Source organism: Saimiri boliviensis, chromosome 2 (assembly GCF_048565385.1).
Source record: "Saimiri boliviensis isolate mSaiBol1 chromosome 2, mSaiBol1.pri, whole genome shotgun sequence".
NCBI classification, from domain to species: Eukaryota; Metazoa; Chordata; class Mammalia; order Primates; family Cebidae; genus Saimiri; species Saimiri boliviensis.
The window spans coordinates 49,235,341-49,258,811 of NC_133450.1; positions in this window are offsets into that span (position 1 = coordinate 49,235,341).

Sequence of the window (23,471 nt, forward strand, 5' to 3'; positions counted from 1 at the left end):
AAAAAAAAAAAAAGAAGATCAACTGGACTTACAGTTCCACATGGCTGGAGAGGTCTCAGAATCATGGCAGGAGCCAGAAGGCACTTCTTATATGGCAGCAGCAAGAGAAAATGAGGAAAAAGCAAAAGCAGAACCCCCGGATATACACATCATATCTCATGAGACTTATTAACTATCCTGAGAATAGCACGGGAAAGACTGGCCCCTATGATTTGATTACCACCTCCTAGGTCCCTCCCACAACGTGTGGGAATTCTGGCAGATACAATTCCAGTTGAGATTTGGGTGGGGACACAGCCAAAATATATCACCAAGGAAGACCTGAAAAGGGATGGCTGAGATCTGAGCCAGGATGTAATTGAAATGGAGAAGTCAGCCTTTCTAAGATCTGGGGAAAAGCCACCCATGCAGAGGAAACAGAAAGTAGGAACAACAAAGGCAGGAATGAACTTGAATCTGAGACTTTAAAGAACAATGTGGTTATATCATGCTAAGTGCAAGGGGAGAATGCCCCAAGATGACATAGGAAAGGTAGGCAGGGATTATCAGGCAGGATTTTGTAAACCATAACTAGTTTTGTATCATAGGCTGAGGGCAATAGAAACCATTGGACTATTTTAAAGTAAATCACAATGCTGTTATTTTGAAAATTAGTCTTATTTTAATAAATAAGGCTAACTGCCTTCTAATTCAAGGGCAGGAAATAAATGTTTTAGATTAAAATTTAAAAATATGCGGGGGATGCTGGGAAGATGGCCGCCTAAGAACAGCTCAGGACTTCAGCTCCCAGTGAAGGTGCAGAGGGTGAGTGGACGCTGCATTTCCAGACAAACTCTTATTGCCCACAGACCAGGAGATACCCAGGCACAGGGGTCGCCAGCGTCGCAGTCCCAGCCGGTGCGGCTGTTTTGGCCCCTGTGGGGCTGATTCTGCCTGCGTGGCTGCTGTGACCACGCCCTGTTGCTGCGGTTCTCCGTACAAAAGCCACTGGTCTGGGAGCCCTCTTAGCTGGCGAGCAGAGCCCTGAGACGGCAGAGTTGCCCATTCATCTGAAATAGCGAGTCAGGCCAGGAGATTCCTAGGCAAAAAATCCGCCAGGAGCTGGCGCCACAGTTCCAGCGGACTCCATGAATCGCAGCACAGGAGATCCCGGCGCCTTTTCAGCAGGCGACCTGAACGGGGGTCGTTCAACTTAAAAGACTCTGAGTCAGGGAGCCAGGTGATCAGGCTCGGTTGGTCCCACCCCTCCACCCCCAACAACAATGAAAACAAAAACAGTAATTGGAAACCCTCTGGGTTGAGCCCTCCAAACCAAGCACAGCTGAACCGGGATGGTCCGGCTCCCTGGGGGAGGGGCTTCCGCCATTACTGAGACTCTCCACCCCTATGGAGGCAGGCTGCTGTTGCCGAGGCAACCCGCCATTGCCGAGGCAACCTGCCACAACAGAGAGAGTCTGCCATAACAGAGGCGGGGCCACCATTGCCGAGACAGTTCTAACTACGCCCATATATAAAGGACTACAGGGAAGAGCCCAGGGCAGCTGGGCGGAGCCCACAGCAGCTCAGCAAAGCCCCTGCGGGCAGGCAGTGGCTAGGCGTGCTGCTAGCTGGGCGGGTCAGACCTGAAGAAAAATCAAAAAAGGCAGCAGTGCAACAGAAACTCATAAAGCTCCAACTCCCTGGGACAGAGACAGACAACAGGTGGATAAACCCACAAAAATGGGAAGAAACCAGCGCAAAAAGGATGAAAACTCCCGAAACCAGAACACCTCTCCTCCTAAAAGGGATCACAACTCCTCACCAGCAAGGGAACCAGACCGGATGGAGAAGGAGGGTGATGAAATGACAGAATCAGACTTCAGAAGGTGGGTAGTAAGAAACTACAATGAGCTAAAAGAACATGTTCTAACCAAACGCAAAGAAAATAGGAACCTTGAAAAAAGATTGGATGAACTGCTGACGAGAATGGACAGCATAGAGAGGAGTATAAGTGAATTGATGGAGCTGAAAAATGAAACACAAGAACTTCGTGAAGCATGCACAAGCTTCAACAGCCGAATTGACCAAACAGAAGAAAGGATATCAGAGGTCGAAGACCAACTCAATGAAATAAAAAGAGAAGGCAAGAACAGAGAAAAAAGCACAAAAAGGAATGAACAAAATCTTCAAGAAATGTGGGACTATGTGAAAAGACCTAATCTACGTTTGATAGGTGTACCTGAATGTGATGAAGAGAATGAATCCAAGCTGGAAAATACTCTTCAGGATATTATCCAGGAAAACTTCCCCAACCTAGCAAGGCAGACCAATATTCAAATCCAGGAAATACAGAGAACACCACAAATATATTCCTCAAGAAGAGCAACCCCAAGGCACATAATCGTCAGATTCACCAGGGTTGAAATGAAAGAGAAAATGCTAAGGGCAGCCAGAGAGAAAGGTCGGGTTACCCACAAAGGGAAGCCCATTAGACTCACAGCAGATCTCTCAGCAGAAACCTTACAAGCCAGAAGAGATTGGGGGCCAATATTCAACATCCTTAAAAAAAAGAACTTTCAACCCAGAATCTCCTATCCAGCCAAACTAAGCTTCATAAGTGAAGGAAAAATAAAATCCTTTGTGAACAAGCAAGCACTCAGAGATTTCATCACCACCAAACCTGCTCTACAAGAACTCCTGAAAGAGGCTCTACACATATAAAGGAACAACCAGTACCAGCCACTCCAAAAACACACCAAATGGTAAAAGAGCATCAACACAATCAAGAATGTGCATCAACTAACCAACAAAACAGCCAGGTAGCATCAAAATGACAGTATCAAATTCACACATAACAATACTACCCCTAAATGTCAATGGACTAAATGCCCCAATCAAAAGACACAGACTGGCAAATTGGATAAAAAGCCAAAACCCATCAGTGTGCTGTATCCAGGAAACCCATCTTACATGCAAGGATACACAAAGGCTCAAAATAAAGGGATGGAGGAAGATCTACCAAGCAAATGGAGAGCAAAAAAAGGCAGGAGTTGCAATTCTCATCGCTGATAAAATAGACTTTAAAGCAACAAAGATCAAAAGAGACAAAGAAGGACATTACATAATGGTAAAAGGATCACTGCAACAAGAAGAGCTAACGATCCTAAATATATACGCACCCAATACAGGAGCACCCAGATACATAAGGCAAGTTCTTAATGACTTACAAAGAGACTTAGACTCCCACACAATAATAGTGGGAGACTTTAACACCCCATTGTCAATATTAGACAGATCATCCAGACAGAAAATCAACAAGGATATCCAGGACCTGAATACAGACCTGGAACAAGCAAACCTAATAGACATTTATAGAACTCTCCACCCCAAATCCACAGAATATACATTCTTCTCAGCACCACATCACACCTACTCTAAAATTGACCACATAATTGGCAATAAATCACTCCTCAGCAAATGAAAAAGAACAGAAATCATAACAAACAGTCTCTCAGACCACAGTGCAAACGAGTTAGAACTCAGAATGCAGAAACTAATTCAGAACCGCACAGCTTCATGGAAACTGAACAACTTGCTCTTGAATGTTGACTGGATAAACAATGAAATGAAGGCAGAAATAAAGATGTTCTTCAAAACCAATGAGAACGAAGACACAACATACCAGAATCTCTGGGACACATTTAAAGCAGTCTCTAGAGGAAAATATGTAGCAATGAGTGCCCATATGAGAAGAAAGGAGAGATCTAAATTTGACACCCTATCATCAAAATTGAAAGAGCTAGAGGAGCAAGATCAAAAAAACTCAAAACCTAGCAGAAGACAGGAAATAACTAATATCAGAGCAGAACTGAAGGAAATAGAGACACAAAAAAATCTTCAAAAAATCAGTAAATCCAGGAGCTGGTTCTTTGAAAAGATCAACAAAATAGACAGACCACTAGCCAGATTAATAAAAAAGAAAAGAGAGAATAACCAAATTGATGCAATAAAAAACGATAAAGGGGATATCACCACAGATTCCACAGAAATCCAAACCATCATCAGAGATTATTACAAACAACTCTATGCACATAAACTAGTAAACCTGGAAGAAATGGATAAATTCCTGGACACCTGCATCCTCCCAAGCCTAAACCTGGAAGAAGCCGAAACCCTGAATAGACCAATAACATGGTCTTAAGTCGAGGCAGCACTAAAGAGCCTACCACCCAAAAAAAGCCCAGGTCCAGATGGGTTCACAGCTGAATTCTACCAGACATACAAAGAGGAGCTGATACCATTCCTTCTGAAACTATTCCAGACAATCCAAAAAGAGGGAATCCTTCCCAAATCATTTTCTGAGACAAACATCATCCTGATACCAAAACCCGGCAGAGACTCAACAAGAAAAGAAAATTTCAGGCCAATATCTATGATGAACATAGATTCAAAAATGTTCAATAAAATACTGGCAAACCGATTGCAACAGCATATCAAAAAGCTCATCCACCATGATCAAGTAGGATTCATCCCGGGGATGCAAGGCTGGTTCAACATATGCAAGTCCATAAACATAATTCACCACATAAACAGAACCAAAGACAAAAACCACATGATTATCTCAATTGATGCAGAGAAGGCTTTTGACAAAATTCAACAACGCTTTATGCTAAAAACCCTCAATAAACTAGGTATTGACAGAACGTATCTCAAAACAATAAAAGCTATTTACGACAAACCAACAGCCAATATCATACTGAATGGGCAAAAACTGGAAGCATTCCCTTTGAAATCTGGCACTAGACAAGGGTGCCCTCTCTCACCACTCCTATTCAATATAGTACTGGAAGTTCTAGCCAGAGCAATCAGGCAAGAAAAAGAAATAAAGGGTATCCAAATTGTAAAGGAGGAAATCAAATTGTCTCTATTTGCAGATGACATGATTGTATATCTGGAAGACCCCATCATCTCAGCCCAAAATCTCCTGAAACTGATAAACAACTTCAGCAAAGTCTCAGGATACAAAATCAATGTGCAAAAATCACAAGCATTCCTATACACCAGTAATAGACTTCAAGAGAGCCAAATCAAGAACAAACTGCCATTCACAATTGCTACAAAGAGAATAAAGTACCTAGGAATACAACTAACAAGGAACGTAAAGGACCTCTTCAAGGAGAACTACAAGCCATTGCTCAACGAAATAAGAGAGGATACAAACAGATGGAGAAACATTCCATGTTCATGGTTAGGAAGAATCAACATCGTGAAAATGGCAATACTGCCCAAAGTAATTTACAGATTCAACGCTATTCCCATCAAGCTACCAATGACCTTCTTCACAGAACTGGAAAAAAACACCTTTAACTTCATATGGAACCAAAAGAGAGCCCGCATAGCCAAGTCAACTCTAAGCAAAAAGAACAAAGCAGGAGGCATCACACTACCGGACTTCAAACTATACTACAAGGCTACAGTAATCAAAACAGCATGGTACTGGTACCAAAACAGAGATATAGACCAATGGAACAGAACAGAGGTCTCAGAGGAAATACAACATACCCACAACCATCTGATCTTCGACAAACCTGACAAAAACAAGCAATAGGGAAAGGACTCCCTGTTTAATAAATGGTGTTGGGAAAACTGGCTAGCCATGTGCAGAAAGCAGAAACAGGACCCCTTCCTGACACCTTACACCAAAATTAACTCCAGATGGATTAAAGACTTAAACATCAGACCTATTACCATAAAAACCTTAGAAGAAAATCTAGGCAAAACCATTCAGGACATAGGTGTAGGCAAGGACTTCACGACCAAAACGCCAAAAGCAATGGCAACAAAAGCCAAAATAGACAAATGGGACCTAATCAAACTCCACAGCTTCTGCACAGCAAAGGAAACAGTCAGTAGAGTGAATCGGCAACCAACAGAATGGGAAAAAATTTTTGCAGCCTACCCATCTGACAAGGGGCTGATATCCAGAATTTACAAAGAACTAAAGCAGATCTACAAGAAAAAAACAAACAAGCCTATTCAAAAATGGGCGAAGGATAATATGAACAGATACTTTACAAAAGAAGACATACAGGAGGCCAACAAACATATGAAAAAATGCTCATCATCACTGGTCATCAGAGAAATGCAAATCAAAACCACATTGAGATACCATCTCACACCAATTAGAATGGCGATCATTAAAAAATCGGGAAACAACAGATGCTGGAGAGGATGTGGAGAAATAGGAACACTTTTACACTGTTGTTGGGAATGTAAATTAATTCAACCATTGTGGAAGACAGTGTGGCGATTCCTCAAGGACCTAAAAATAGAAATCCCATTTGACCCAGCAATCCCATTACTGGGTATATATCCAAAGGATTATAAATCATTCTACTACAAGGACACGTGCACACGAATGTTCATTGCAGCACTGTTTACAATAGCAAAGACCTGGAACCAACCCAAATGCCCAACGATGATAGACAGGATAGGGAAAATGTGGTACATATACACCATGGAATATTACGCAGCCATCAAAAACGATGAGTTCACGTCCTTTGTAGGGACATGGATGAACCTGGAAACCATCATTCTCAGCAAACTGACACAAGAGCAGAAAATCAAACACCGTATATTCTCGCTCATAGGTGGGTGTTGAACAATGAGAACACATGGACACAGGGAGGGGAGCACTACACACTGGGGTCCTTTGGGGGGGGGAAATGGGGGAGGGGCGGGGGGGTGGGGAGGTGGGAAGAGATAGCATGGGGAGAAATGACAGATACAGGTGAGGGGACGGAAGGCAGCAAACCACACTGCCAAGTGTGTACCTATGCAACAATCTTGCATGTTCATCACATGTACCCCAAAACCTAAAATGCAATTAAAAAAAAAAGAAAAAGTACATATTTTACATATTAAAAAAAAAATTAAAAATATGCTAAATAAAAAACTTTATATGCAAAATAAGGAATTACTGCATGTTGGAGAAACTATTCTAAACACACGGTGGTATCTGAGAAGTTGGTAGAAGATTTTGGAAGGAGTCTTGAGTTTAGGACTAAATCTACAAAAATGCCTCAGCTACCCTGGGTGGTAAGTGAGTAGCCACATGTAGGTAAAGAACCAGACGAGTTTCAAGAGAAAAAAAGATTAGGGACTATCGTACTAAAAACAACAGTAGCCCTCCCTTTAGGAAGAACTGATTAAGTTCTTTCTGTATTTGCCCTTTCAATGCCAGAATTCCTCCTTGTAAAAAAGCACAACAGAAAAATACCTTTTTGACTATTCCAAATAATTCTCAGGCAGGGTAATATCCACATGTAATTTGAGAAGAACCAATGTTCTGGAAAATAAAATGCGGCCTGGAGCAGCAAAGTGAAAAAAGAATTTTGTCTCTTGTTGAGGGTGAATTTGATCCGAGATTCACCAGTGGCAAGCCCTTTTTTGGACCATCCTACAGAAGATCCTGTGGAGTCACAAGGAGTAAAATACCATTTGACAGAAGAGATACTAGCATACTGAGAATACAAGTGGCTGGGATGCCAAAAGAATGCATATATAAAATATACTAATGAGATAAGTTAAAAAAGAATCAGAAACAGAAGAACCAGGCTATTAACAACTAGAAAACTACAGAGATACTTACATAAGTAGAGAAAACAAGGAGGTGTTAAAAGAAGAGGGGGGAAAACAGAATAAGGAAAATGTATACAGTTTTGATGACAGAAGATAAAACACAGCCCTTTAGTGTCTTTGTGCTTGAACTCTACTTTAGAAGAAACATATTCCAAGTATAATGCATGCTTCTGCAGACTGAGTTAAAAGGCTGTTGCCACAGGTATTCAGAAGTGTCTGACTATGAAACTACAACACCCTGAAAGGAGTATTTAGTGCTCACAAAGATTTTGCTTTTTCAAGAAACAGTAATCAGTCTGTGTATGTAATTTGGAGAGTAATGTAAATTCAGATAGGGCTTGTTTATAATTGGGTACTAATGTGGGAGTATTGTGCTAATGAAAGAGTCAAGAGGGAGCCAGAGGCTGCTTTAATGGATGGTTTGTAATAATATTAATAGTAATTGTAAGACACAGCAAATTTGCCTAACATGTAAGCCACTGGTTCGTTTCTAAAGGCTTATTTTTCTACGGCATCTTTTAAATCATGGTACACTGGTGGTGAATTGGTCCAGGTTTAGTAGGGGGATGGATTCATGAGGTAGTTATTTCTGTGAGTAGAATGTCTCAAGAAACAGGTGCCCTGGGTGATGCCAAATATCACTACACAGAGCAGTAACAGCAGAGGGTAATTGCCTGTGTAAATGAGAGGCAGTGGAGAGATGGTGACCCTGGGGCTGCATTACTAAGGCAGCTTTTATGCACATAAGGGTCACTGTTTCTTGCTCTCTGCCTTGCCCTTGGCCAGAAGTTTGGAGCCCTGATCTTCGGGGGGGAAAAAAAAAAAAAAAAAAAAAAAAAAAGTGAAAGTTGGAATTCAGTAAAGGTAGGTGATGCAGTGTAATAGAAAAAGCACAGAATTGGAGTTATAAACACTTGTGCTGGAATTCTATCTCTGCTATGGACTAGTTCTTGCCTGTGCGAATAAAACACTGAGCTTCAGCAATAATACAGAGATAAAAATACACATCTACTATTATAAAGTTTAAATATATTAATATGTAAAGCACTCAGCTTCAGTTCCTAGCTCATAAGATCAAACTATTATTTTTATTAACACTTCAGAAAGTTTTAGATGTTTCACTTTAAAATCTAGAAAATGTACTTACCAACATAATATGAATCTAAAAAACAAAGTTGAACAAAAAGGGCAAGCTATAAATGACTGTAATAAAAAGCATGATAAAATGTTTATAGAGACTGGAAAAAAACCCCAAAATACTAGCATGTATTTTTTTTTTTTAAGAGACTAGAGAAATAAATGGGGATGATAAATCCCAAATTCAGGACAGTGTTTCCTTCCACAGGAAGAAGAAAGAAAGAAGGCGAGAGGCTAAAGTTCATCGGAGAAGTATATGTGATGAGGTGAGGCTTCCGTGGTCTATGAAATGTGTCATTTCTTAAGCTGAGTTGTGAGCATACAGGTATACACTATTATCTCTCTTTACAGGTCAGGTAAATTTTAAGTTAATTTATTCAATTTTTTACTTCCATTTCCTCCATGTTGTACAAAACAGAAAAATTAACACAGCACTAATATACAATGTTTGCTAACATTTAATAGATACTTGTGTGTCCATTATCTCATGGGACCTATAAGCATCAACACATTTAGGCTGGGTAGTATAGTAGGAAAAAAAAACCAACACAGCTTTAGGTTTTTTCTAACAGCTTGAGTTTGGTGACCAAAGCCATGTGATCAGTTAGTGTCCTTGTTCTTAATGATTTTTGCTTCTTAATCTTTAAAACAACAATAATGCTTACATCATAGTGACATGGTGATGGCTGCATAAAATAGCCCATTCATTAGCATATAGAAGGCTCTTAACTAATGTAAGTTCATCTCATACCTAGCTTTCAGGATCCCATTAAGACACTATGCTATGCTGCAGTTGTCTTTATGGGTAAATGAATTTTGGAGTATTTTCACATGACAAGAGGCTGCAAAATATAGATTTAAAAATCATTAGAGCACAGGTCCTGTGGCACGAAAAAAATCTAGAGAGAGAAAAGGAAGTGGAGATTCGAGGATGGGCTAGAGTATCATTACTAATATCATTTAGAAAGACTTAAACTATTATTTTGCTTATGTGACATTCATTTTCTATTACCAACAGAGTCAGGAATAGAGAAGTATTAAATGTAGTTAAATTAACAGATAAAATAAAAATCACAAGAAAAAAATATGGTAGCAACTCTAATTCTGAAACACAGGATTCATTTCCTTTATTCTGAGAAACCTTCCTAACTCAACAGGATGCTGGCACCAGAGAACCTAACAATAATAGACCTAAATTTTCTTTCACTTGAGCCATTTCCCCATATCTTTCTCTTTCTCTCTCTTTCTCTCTCATTCCAAGAGCTTAAGAACTTAGCTGCTTTTAATCCTGGACAAAGAAACACACTGGATAAGGAATCATTTGAACCTGAAATACTATAACAATTATTAGACAATCTCTATGCTAATTAAAGTATAACCTACAAAAAAAAAAAAAAAAAAAAGCAAAAAGAAAAGTAAAGGTAAGACCATGAGTCAGAATCTGGTTCATAAAACAGACGACCTTTAGCTATGCCTCATTGGCATTTTCTCCTCACAAAATATGACCATTTATATAAGACACCATGAAATTACCTACTTGTTATAGTTTTTCTCTTTGCAAATGGAACTGCTCAAACTAGAAATTAGAATAATGTTTTGTATCTAAGTGCATGCTTTTTAAAAGAACCTGAAAATATGTTAAAATTTTACTGCTGAGATATGACAATGAGAATAGAGAATTTAAACATACATATGCATGCGCACATATACAACTATATGTATCTTTTCCTTTAAGCTTCTTTTATGGAAAGTAAAAAATTGGTATGTTGACTTTTTGCCCTCCTAATTGGAGTGATGCTGCAGACACCCCACCAAAGGTCACCTTCATTCTATGTTTTCATCTGTGAGGCTTCAATGTTTGTAAAAGGTAGAGTGAAAGATAATAACAGTGCATTTTCTTTTCAACTGGTCTTTTAACTGAATATATTTTTTCTAAAAATGTTTCCGGGTTCTCCAAATCTCCATATCATTAGAATGACACTGTATATTCTTCCAACAATCCATGTTTTGACTTCTGGTTTCCAGTCTGGTTTATAAGAAGATTAGAAGTTTCCACTCCAGCTTAACAAGAAAAGAAAAATGAAAAAAATAACATTTCTTCTTGGATGTATCAAAGAAATGAGATACTGAAAAAATTGTTGGCCCCAAAATTGGAGAGCAGCAGGCAGATTCAGAGAATCATAACCTACCAGAACAGACAGCTATGAGCAGAAACCTCAGCAGAAGCCAGTCCTAGAGGAGGAAAACCTGAACTCTAATTTACAAATTGGTGGAGGCTCACAGAGGACACATCTGAAAGTTAAAAATTCCAGGGGTGCCCAGTCACCAGGGAGCTCCCACATTTTTATGAGTATCACCTCCAGGAGTTCTACCAGGTTCTCACAGAGAGTATAAAAAAATCCTCTCTTGCTTCCGGGAGAAGGAAGGGAAAATGAACCATTTAAAAATATGTATAGAGCATTTTGTTGTTAACAGGGCCTACCCTCAGGAGAAACTATTTTACCGAGCCTGACCTGACTAGGGGAAGGGAAATAGCCAGCTGTATCCTCTATCCATCCTATCCCACACGCTGCAGGGAAAAACCGAGACGAATTGATAAATTTCATCATTCAGGAGCACAAATTAACCAACAGATGGAAACCTAATCACAGATTTATAGAGTATTTCCCTTCCTCTTACATTGCTAAAAGCCTGTTTACCACAGTTTCTTTTACCCATCACATTATATCACCTTTCAACAAAAAATTTACAAGCTGCTAAAGGCAAAAACACAGTTTAACGTGATTGAACAAACATCAGAACTAAATTCAGATGTAGCAGTAATGTTGGAATTATCAGACCAGGAATTAAAACAAATTATGATTACTATGCTAAGGACTTTAATGGAAAAAGTGGGCAATATGTAAAACAGATGGAAAACTTCAGCAGAGATGAAAAAATCTAAGAAATGTGTTTTTAAATGATCAAAAAGACATGGAACAGAATTAAGCCATTATAGCAGAAATGAAGAATACATTTGATGGACTCATTACTAAAATGGACACAGCTGAGGAAAGACTCCGAGCCTCAGGATATAATCACAGAAACTTCCAAAACTGAAAAGCAGAGAGAAAACACACTCAAAAAAAGAAAAAAAAAAAAAAAAAACCACAATACAATATCCAAGAAATGAGGACAGCTACAAAAGGTATAACATACACATAACAGAAATACTAGAAGAAAGAGAAAGAGACAAAAGCAGTATTTGAAACAGTAACAACTGAAGATTTCCCTGAAATTAATGTCAGACACCAAAGCATAGGTCCAGAAAGCTTAGAGAACACCAAGCAGAATAAATGCCCCAAACAACACCTATGCCTAGGACTATCATATTCAAATTTCAGAAAAAATATATTTATATACTGAATAATCCAGAGGGAAAAAATACCCTACCTAAAAAGAGAAAAATCAGGATTAGAGCCAACTTCTCTGAAGTCATACAGGCAAAACGAGTGACGTGAAATACGTGAAATGTTGAGAGAGAGAGAAAAGAAAAACTAAACACCAAACTAAAATTCTGTACTCGGCAAAATTATCCTTTAAAATTGGAGAAATTAAGACTTTCAGACAAAAATTAAGGCAATTTGTTACCAATAGACATACTTTGTAAGAAATGTTACAAGTTTTTCAGAGATAAGGAAAATAATATAAGCCAAATTCAGATCTACATAAAGAAATGAAGATCGTTGAATAATAAAAGATAAAAACTTTAATTGATCTAACAGATAAATTCAAAATAATAGCAACAATGTATATATATATGTATGTATTTATGTATCATATATATGTATAAATATATACGAGAGGTTTTTCCAAAGATTTCATCAAAAATGTTTATCAAAATAAATTTCAAAATTGTTTGCACTTTAAAATAAACTCATTTTAACTTGCTATAGCATGTCTGAACAGGACCTACTTAAAGACACTGAGAAAAAAACACATAATTTGATAAACTGCAGCAAGAACAAACATCAAATTTATGGTGAAGCTTGGGTGAAAGAAAAGGTGAAATCATTGACCCTTTATAAAAAGCTTATGAGACCAGTGCCCCAAATAAATCAGCAGTTTACAAATGGATAATGCATTTTAAGAAGGCACAGCAATTTGGAAGATGAAGCTTGCAGCAGCAGATCATCCCAATTTTCCAGGAAAACAAAATAATCTTTTTCATGCTATCATTGAAGAGAATTGATGATTAGCAGCAGAAACAAGAGCCAACACTACAAATATCTTGATTGGTTTAACTATAAAAAATTAAATTTGAGCAAACTTTCCACTCAATCACAAAACTGTTGTGCCCTTATCTGCTGAGGAAAAGAGTAGAGCTTTCAATGAAAATTTTTAACAAGTGGGATCAAGATCCTGCAACATTTCTTCAAAGAATCACAACAGTAGATAAAATATGTTTTTTCCAGGACAATCCTGATGACAAACAATCAAAGTAAGGGCTACCAAGAGGTAAAAGGGGTTCAGTCGAAACAAAAGAAAAGCAGTCAAGAGCAAAGGTCATGATAATAAATTTTCGGGATGTTCAAGACATTTTGTTTGTTGACTCTCTGGAGGGCCCAAAAATCATAACATCTACTTATGATGAGAGTATTTTGAGAAAGTTAGCAAAAGCTTTGGCATACAAATGCCCCCAAAATTTTGCCTGACAGGTTTTCTCCACCATGGCAATGCTATTGGTCATTCCTCTCATCACACAAGGACCTTTTGTGAGTTTCTGTGGGAATTCATTAGGCATTCACCATACATTTCTGACTTGGCTCCTTCTGACTTTTTGTTCTCTAATCTTAAAAATATCTTTAAGGGACACTCATTTTTTTTTTTCTCCAGTTAATAAGGTACACAGGATTGCATTGATCTGGTTAAATTTTCAGGATGCTCGGTTCTTTCAGGATGAACTAAATGGCTGGCATCAGTTATGAAAGTGTCTTCAGCTTAATGGAGTTTTTGTTGAGAAATAACATTTTTTAATCTTTTAGTTCCATTTTCCACAAAGTTTTTGAAGTCCCCATGTGTATGTGTTTGTATGATTATGTACAAGTGAAATGAATGACAGCAATATACAAATAACAAGGAGAAATTAATTTTTTATTACAAGGTACTTGCACTAATTGTGAAGTGAGATAGTGTTAGTTGAAAATGAACTTGAATTACCTGTAAATGTATTTTGCAAACTCTAGGTAAATCACTAAAAATATTTAAAAAGTATGATTGATACACTAAGAGGGTAAATGAAATAATGTATAATGCTCAAACTGCAAAAGGCAGAAGAAGTATAAGAATAGTAACAAAGAGGGGCAACAAATAGAATAAAGTAACAAATATTATATATATTAATTCAATGGTATCAAAATAATTTTAAACATTAATGGCATATATATACCAATTAAAAAACAGATTGTTAGTGAATCAGAAAACAAACTGGCCAGGCACCATGGCTCATGCCTGTAATCCCAGCACTTTTGGAGGCTGAGGCAGGAAGATTGCTTGTACCCAGGAGTTAAAGACCATCCTGGGCAACACAGTGAGATCCTGTCTCTACAAAAATGAATTTAAAATTGGCCAGGCATGGTGGCATATCCCTGTAGTCTCAGCTTCTTGGAAGGCTGAGGTGGGAGAATCACTTGAACTTGGGAGACTGAGGTGGCAGTGAGCTATGAGTGTGTCACTGCACTCTAGCTTGGGCAACAAAGCAAGATGCTGTATTGAGAAAGAAAAAGAAACTAACTTTGAATATAAAGATACATATAGATTACAAGTTAAGGGATAGAGAAAGATATACCATGCTAACACTAATCAAAAGTGAAAGTAGCTGTATTAATTTCAGACAGAAGGAACTTCAGAGCAAAGAATGTTATCAAGAATAAAGGGAGGCATTTTGTAATAAAGGGGTTAATAACCCAAGAAGACCTAACAATTCATAACATGTATGTGTTTAACAATAGGGTATCAAAATACATGCAGCAAAATAGAACTGCAAAGAAAAATGAATAAACTTACTATTATAATTGAAGACTTTAACAGCCTTCTATCAGAAATGAACAGATCCAGCAGTAAGAAAATTAGTAAGGACATAGTTGAACTCAACAGTACCATCAATCAACTGAATATACTTGACATCCACAGACTACTTCATCCAACAACAGTAAAATACACATTCTTCTCAAGCTTATATGAAACATTCATCAAGATAGATCACATTCTGAACTGTAAAATACACCTAAACAAATTTAATAGAATAGAAATAATACATTTTCTGCTTTCAGACTACAATAAAATTAAACTAAACATCAATAACAGATATCTGAAAAAGCTCAAAATACTTGAGATTTAATACACTTCTAAATAATGAGTCAATAATGAAATGAAAAATATCAAATTATAAAAGAAAAATAGAAATTCAATTGTCAAAATTTGAGGGATTCAAGAAAGCAATGCTTAGAGGGAAATTTATAGCATTGAATACATTTTTCAGAAAAGAAAAAGATCTAAAAATTTATCCTTTAAGTTGCACCTTAGGAATTTAGAAAAAAATTCAAAGCAGAATAAAAATTAAAGCAGAAATTATTGAAATTGAAAACAGAAAATTAACAAAGAATTTTTTTGAAAAAAAGCTAGTTCTTTGAAAAGATCAGCAAAATCAGTAAGTCGTTAGTCAAGCTAAGGGGATTGGGGGGAAGAAACACAAACAGCCAATATGATAAAATGAAAGACTGGATTATAAATCCCCTTGATAATGAAAAAATACTAAAGAGAAATAATAAACATTATACCTACAAATTTGATTACTTAAATGAAATGGACCAACTCTTTGAAAGATACTGTCTACCAAAACTCACCCAAAAAGAAATAGATAATATGAATAGGCCTGTATCTATTTGAGAAATTGAACAAAAAACTTCCCAAAACAGGAAGCACCAGGCCCAGATTAATTCACTGACAAAATGTCCCAATTATTTAAGAGATTATACAAATTATCTACAATTTCTTTCAAAAGACAGAAGAGAGGAAATAATCCCTAACTCATTCTTTGAGGCCAGCATCACCTTAATATCTGGAACATACAAAGACATTACCAAAACACAAAACGAAAAAAGAGATAAATATCGCTCATGAACATAGATGCAAAAATACTCAACAAAATATTAGCAAATCTAATCCAATCATATATAAAAAAAATTATGTATCACAACCAATGGAGATTTATCCCAGACATAAAAGATTATTTAATATTTAAAATTCCATTAATATCATCCATCACATCTAAAGGTGAAAAAAAATTACATAATATCAATAGGCATAGAAAAAGTATGTAATAAAATCTAACATTCTTTATGATAAAAACTCAGCAATCTAGGAATAGAGGAGAATACTTCCCCAACTTGATAAACAATCTCTGAAAAGAAAAAAAAAAATCCTAGAGCTAGCATACTTTATATCGAGAGGCAAAAGCTTTCCCACTAAAATCAGAAGCAAGGGAAAATCCCTTCTCACCACACCTCTTCGATATTGTACTGAAATTCTTAGCTAATGCAGTAAGACAAGGAAGGGAAATAAAAGGTATACACATTGAAAAAAAAGAAATAAAACATTTTGTTTATAGAAGACATGATTGTCTATGTAGAAAATCTGAAAAAGTCAAGAATGAAACTACTGGAACTGATGGAAATAATAGCAAACTTTGGGAGATAAGGTTAGTGTATAAAAAGTCAATCACTTTCTTATATACTAGCAATGAACATGTGGAATTTTTAATTAAAACACATTATAATTTATATTATCACCTTTCTCAAAATGAAATACTTCAGCATAAAACAAAATGTACAGATCTATATGAGAAAAACTTCAAAACTCTGATAAAATGCTTCAAATAAAAACTACATAAATGGAAAGAGTTCATGTATCAGAATAATCAATATTGTCAAGATGGCAGTTTTCTCCAATTTGATTTATAAATTCGACACAATCCCAAAACACCAGCAAGTTATTTTTTGGATATCAACAAACTTATTCTATAGATTTTTTTTTGAAAGAGCCAGAATAGCCAGAATGAGATTAGAGGACTGACATCACCCCATGAAAGAATAGACATAAATAAATGGAACAGAATAGAAGGCCCACAGACAGGTCCACGCCAATATATTCAACTGATCTTTTACAAAGAAAAAAAAAAAATACCACGGAGCAAAGCTAATCTCTTTGATAAATGGTTCTGGAAAAATAAAATCCACATGCAAAAAACTGAATCTATACACAGACTATAAAACACAAAACCATAAAATTCCTAGAAGATAGTATGAGATAAATGAAATGACCTTGGGTATGGTGATGGCATATAACACCAGAAAAGCACAATCTATTAAAGAAATCATTGATAAGTTGAACTTTATTAAAGACTTTGCTCTGTGAAAGACAACATCAAAAGAGTAAGAGAAGCCACAGACTAGGAAAAAATATTTACAAAAGACACATCTGTTAAATGACAGTTGTAAAAATGTTTGTGTATTTGTCCAAAATATACAAAGAATTCTTAAAAAAAAATTAAAAAAACAAAATGGACAAAAGGCTTAACAAATGCCTACACTTTGACACATGAGTTTTGTCAAAACTCAAAGAATGTATACTACCAAGAGGGAACCCCATGTAAACTATGAACTTTGGGTGATGAAAATGTGCCAATGTGTTCAGCGTTTATAATACAAGTACCACTCTGGTGTGGTATGTTGATAGAGGGAGAAGCTGTCCATACATGGGGACAGGTAGCATATGGGAATTTTCTGTATTTTCCAATCAATTTTGCTGTGAACCTAAAGTGGCTATAAAAATGTTATTAATAACAGTAATAAGAGTAGGAACAAATTCATGTTTTCTCCCTTACTGCTTACCTAAGTATAGGAAATATTTCACAAATAAAATTAGGACAGTAATTCTATGCCAATTGACATTTACAAGTATTTTATTTTTCTTTGAAATCTAGTATCAAAGCAAACTCCTTAGTGACCACTGAATCACTAGTCTAAAAATGTTATTTATTGTATGTGGTAGTAGAAACTAAGCATTACTATTTGTAGTAGTTCAGTAAATCAAGTATAGTCAAAGAAAATGTGACAGAAGGACAATATAATTATGAAGTGACTATCATACTTTCATACCATTGCTTCAACCTCAATATTGCCTAGTATTTGAAATCCTTCAGCAGCAGAAAAGTTTAGATAGCTCATTTCTTGCTATTCTTGATTCAATATTAGAACTTCTTACATCCTATCAACTTTCAAGTAATAAGAAATATTTACACTTACAAAAGCTAAAATCATTCACCTTGCCCTAGGTTAATTTGTTAACAAAATGAACTTTAAATAAAGCCTCTATAAGAAACTGTAAGAAATGCAAATGTTTTGGCTTAGTATGGGGAAAGCATTACCCTCTAGATCTCTGCATAAGGTTGGTTCAACTTAATATTGAGAAATACGTATTTATGTTTTCCCAATGACCTTGAAATAGCAGAAAATACTACTAGCTTGGAAACATTACTGTTTACAACTCACCACACTGGGAACCACAGGGATTTACAAGGTCAGGATGACAGGCATGCCATGTATTTGCATCATGTTTGAAATGTTAGTGGCATATCACACACATGGCTGGCATATTCATGTTGAAATATTCATCTCCGTTATTTCTGTCAAGCATGGGAAGTACAGGCAGTATGACTCTTTGATATAGATAGTAAAAGAGCCTTCCTTTTCTAGCCACTCTGCTCGATGAGCATGAATTCATGCCTCTAAAATGCAGTCACTTTGAAACTTTCAGTGATTCTGTGTTATAGCCTAATGTACTCACAGCTTGTCCATTTGTTAAAACCAGTGGCCATGTTTAGTAATGAACAGAAGCATAAGTCCAATTTTCAGCCACCTATGTGGTCAGATTTAAACAGTTTATATCTTAGCTTATTATCTCCCAAATCTATTCACCCCTACATTACATTACGGTTTTATACCCTGGCTCTTAAATTCTTCAGATTACCTTGTTTGGGTAATGTAACTTCATAGAGCTTTCAGAAGATAGCATACAGGTCAGGTAGATTACCAGTTAGAGAGAAAGAACATCCAGGGGGATAAAGTTTGGTTCTGGAAGGCTGTTCCAATAGGGATATCTCCATGATAACAAGCCTGAATGTTCTAGACTGAGTAAAGCAAAGTGAAGCTGCTAAAAAGGAGTAAAGAAATGATCAAATTGCATTTTACTCCTTTTATAATCATATTGGTTTTTCCAAAGGGCCATTTTATATACTGCCATTTCAAGAATTCTGCAGGTTATTGATTTTTAAAGCACTAAGTCTTGAACTTTTGGAACTGAAGGAGAAAACTGTTATCTTCTCTCACAGCAGTGGTAATTCATGGAAGTTCTTAAAAAGACAGTGAGAAGTTAAGTGTTTATAAATGCCTGTACTTAGCTGCTACTTTTCCTAATGAAAACACTTTCAGAGGCTCCTTGTTTCTTATGACAATCAGTCTGAATTCCTTTCTGGGCTTTCGGACATTCATAATCTGGTTCCCAATAGCTTTTCCCCATTCCCGGTCTTTCCTCCTCTTGTACTCACCCAATTATGCTCAGTGTCTGCTACTTTCAAAATACATTTATGTTATTATTTATCCACCAATTTTAAGAACTAGCTTAAGACACACCTCCATAAAGCTTCCCATATCTATAAAATCTTCCACAAATTTATCTAGCATTTAATCTGATCAAATAATCCAGCCCAAAATTATAGTGGCTAACAATATATGTGGCTCTACAAATATGGAAAAATGCTACAGCTGGTGAATCTAAATGATGTTATATTGGTGTTTGTTGTATTATTCTCAGCAGTTTTCCGTAGAGTTTAATTTTTTTCAAAAACTTGGGAAGGAAACTTAAGTCAGACAGCCTATTTTCAAATAGTATTGCTGAAATTCACCCTTATGTTTTCTTGAGTGAGATCTCTCTGTGACTCAGTTCTTCTATAAAATGACAATTATGGTGCCTACACCAAAACGTTGTTGTGATAATCAAATGAGATAAGGGCTATTAAAATTTTAGCACAATATCTGAAAAATAAGTTAATAGCTATAATTGTCACTGTAATATAACAGTGATTAGTAATTCGTTCTCTGCAGGCACATGACTGTATTTTAGTGTCTGGACTCTACCACTCTTTAGCTATGTGACGTATAAATGCTAAGGTACTCTGAGCCTTGGTTCCTCTTTTTCTAAATTGTTAATACTTTGTATTGGGGGGGATTTTGATGAGTATTAAAAAGTTAAAATTTAGAGGATTTAGCACAGTATCTGGAAGATGAGCAATAAACATTTATCTCTATTGATCCTATAATAGTTCTTAAGAGTAGTATTTAAAACATTTTTATCATAAACTCTAAATTCCTTTACTGAAGCATGATTGACATACAAAAAGCTGTATATACTTGATATATACAACTTGATGAACAAGTTAGATTTCTTAAAGATCTATGTATTTAAATATGATATATCATTAAGTAAAAGGCAGAACATTTAACAGTTACTTGATATGTATTACTTGTCTCACAACCTGAACTCATTTCTCCTGCCTTAAAGAATAAAGCTTGAAAGCATCAAATTTTCACATTGTAGGAGGTCAAAGCTAGGGGAAGGTGAGAAACCTCTTTTTTTAATTGGCATGAGTAACTTGCTCATAGATTATGTTCTTAAGTATTTATTGCAGTGAATTGAACAATTTAAAAAGAAATAATGTATTAACATTATTTTAAATGGTGGAGAGGATCAGAATAATACTCAGTCTGGGGGCAGGAAGATAACAACAATATCCATGTAGCAGGAATAGCAAGTAGTTTTATTCTATGTGCAACCATGATGGGAGGCTGTTGCCTGCTTTTAGTGCTAAAGGAGATTTGGGACTCATTAAAAAATGAGTGCTCATACTCACGAGTATTAATTAAGATAATGTTACCTGCTAGAACAGATAAACTTCGAACTTTCAGTTGCTTAATACAATTGAAGATTGATTGCCATGACAATGTCCTAAAATGGGTGTTCCTGATGAAAGGAGGAGCATACGCCACTCACTGCTCTATGAAGTCACCAAAGGATGCAGATAGAATGAAGGTTTATCCATCTTCAATATGTATCTTTTGTGCTTTCAGTGTAAGAAATATAAATTAGAAAAATCTGGATTGTTTAAAAGCACTATGCCCTCTGAGGTTTATTTCATTTGTATTTGAGAGGGAGTCTCACTCTGTTTACCCAGGCTGGAGTGCAGTGGCAAAATTTCAGCTCACCGCAACCTCTGCTTCCTGTTTTCAAGCAATTCTCTTGCCTCAGCCTCCGGAGGAGCTGGGATTACAGGCACGCGCCACCACGCCTGGCTAATTTTTGTGTTTTTAGTAGAGACAGGGTTTCACCATGTTGGGCAGGCTGGTCTCCAACTCCTGACCTCAAGTGATCTGCCCACCTTGGCCTCCCAAAATAATGGGCAGGTATGAGCCATCATGCCCAGTCTCTTTATTGTTAGGTCTCATTCTGTCACCCAGGCTGGAGTCCAGTGGCTCAATCATAGCTCATTGCAGTGCTGAACTCCCTGGCTCAAGTAATCCTCCTGCCTCAGTCTCCTGCAGAGCTGTGACTACAGATGTGCACTGTCAAAGGGCCGGTCTCTGGGATTTTGACTGAATTAGATACACTTTGAGAAGATTAGTGACAAAGGAGCATCTTTTGCTTAGAGTATCTTTGGGTCTGTAAAGTTGAAAACTAGAAAGGAATATGAGTACAAACGGAAAAAAAAATTAAAAATAACACTTATAAGCCTTAGTTTTAGGCCCAAAAGACAGAAAACTATTAAGGTCATATTTCCTTCTAGATTATGAAGCTCAATGGAAAGTAAAAAGCATAAAGGTGGTACTGGTATAGAACTTCACTGTTTTGTTGTTTCTCTTAGGTAACTTTATTGTAGTGGCCAGTACAGAAGATTCTATGCCCTGAGTGGAAGGCTCATAAATCAGCTTTAAAGTCTCACTTTGTTTGTATAGTTGATGAATAAATTACCTAGTTTTAGTTCTTATAGCATAACACTGGACAACTTCTAGTCCCTCTGGAAAATCCACATAGCATCATAAAAGCTTACTGTTAAGAGAACCATTTTCATCTTTTGCAGGCCAATGAAACAGACCTTTCCTGTACTTGGAAACGTTGGGAACGTAGCTCTCATGCTTCTGTCTACCCAGCTCACTTGCTCCTCCTAAAGGAAAAGACATTGCTTGTCTGACAAATGAGATTAGGAATATGCAGAAACATAGCTAGCCTTAAGTTTGGGCCTTTTCTTTAGGCTTGGGCCTCTTGTTTAGAATAATCCAATCCATTCTTAAGAGTTCCCAACCTTGAGGGACAAATGGGGTATAGGTAGGATGGCTTGTGGTTCTCACTGACCTCTAAGTCATTTAATTCGGAGTAAAATGTGCTATTAGTCTTTTTTTTTTTTTTTTTTTTTTGAAACAGAGTCTGTCACCCAGGCTGGAGTGCAGTGGCATAATCTCAGTTCACTGCAACCTCTGCCACCCGGATTTAAGCTATTCTACTGCTTTAGCCTCCCAATTAGCTGGTATTATAGGTACCTGCTACCACACTTGGCTAATTTTTGTATTTTTAGTAGAGATGGGGTTTTATCATGTTGGTCAGGCTGATCTGGAACTCCTGACATTGGGAGCCTAAGGCAGGTGGATCACAAAGTGCTGGGATTACAGGCATGGGCCACCGTGCCTGGCCTATAGTCGTATTTTTAATCTACCTTTTCTAATTCAACTCTATCATCAGTAAAACTCGTATTTTGATATGTGTTTTCCTGACTCTTGTGCATATTTCTCAACTGGTTCTTAATCATAAAGGAAGAGAGGGTGCCATTTATTGGCCCTCAATTCCAACAGTTACCAAGATTGCTATTTCTTCCCCAAGTCATTTCTAGCTTATTCTATTGCTTTTATGGCTCTAAATATTAATAATTCCTACATCTGCAGCAATTTTAATATTAGTCTCACAGAGTCTTAGAAAAATGTAAAGGAAATAGGGGGGAAAGCAGAGTGTTGAATATTTCATTTTGGTGAGATCTAGCAGCTTGATTTCCCTGTAGACCTACTTTCTTTTAAACCTGCGATATTAGTATTAGCAAAGTAGAGGTGACAAGGAGACACATTCAAATGCAGAAAGCCATGGTCTCTTCAGTGAACATTCCTGAGTAGTTTCGTCTACCTCTTCCTCATACCAAACCAAAGAGGATTAGATGAAGTTTATATTTTTAAGTTAAATTGTTGGCCTCTAGAATGTAACTTGACTCTTGGGCCTATTTTATCAGGGCCATAAGCATTGATGAAATGTAAGAAATAGTAATAAAGCCATAAGGCTGAATGAGGATCTGCTACAAATAATTGACTTGTTTTACACCTAAACAATGATCAATTTTGATTGGTAAACTACTTATATTGGAGGTGGAACAAGATGGCTAAATAAAAGCCTCCAGCAGTCATCCTCCCTGCAATCCCTTACAGGAACACCAAATTGAAAAACTATCTACACAAGAAATTACCTACATAAGAACCAAAAATTACGTGAGCAATCATAGTGCTTGGTTTTGACATCATATCAGC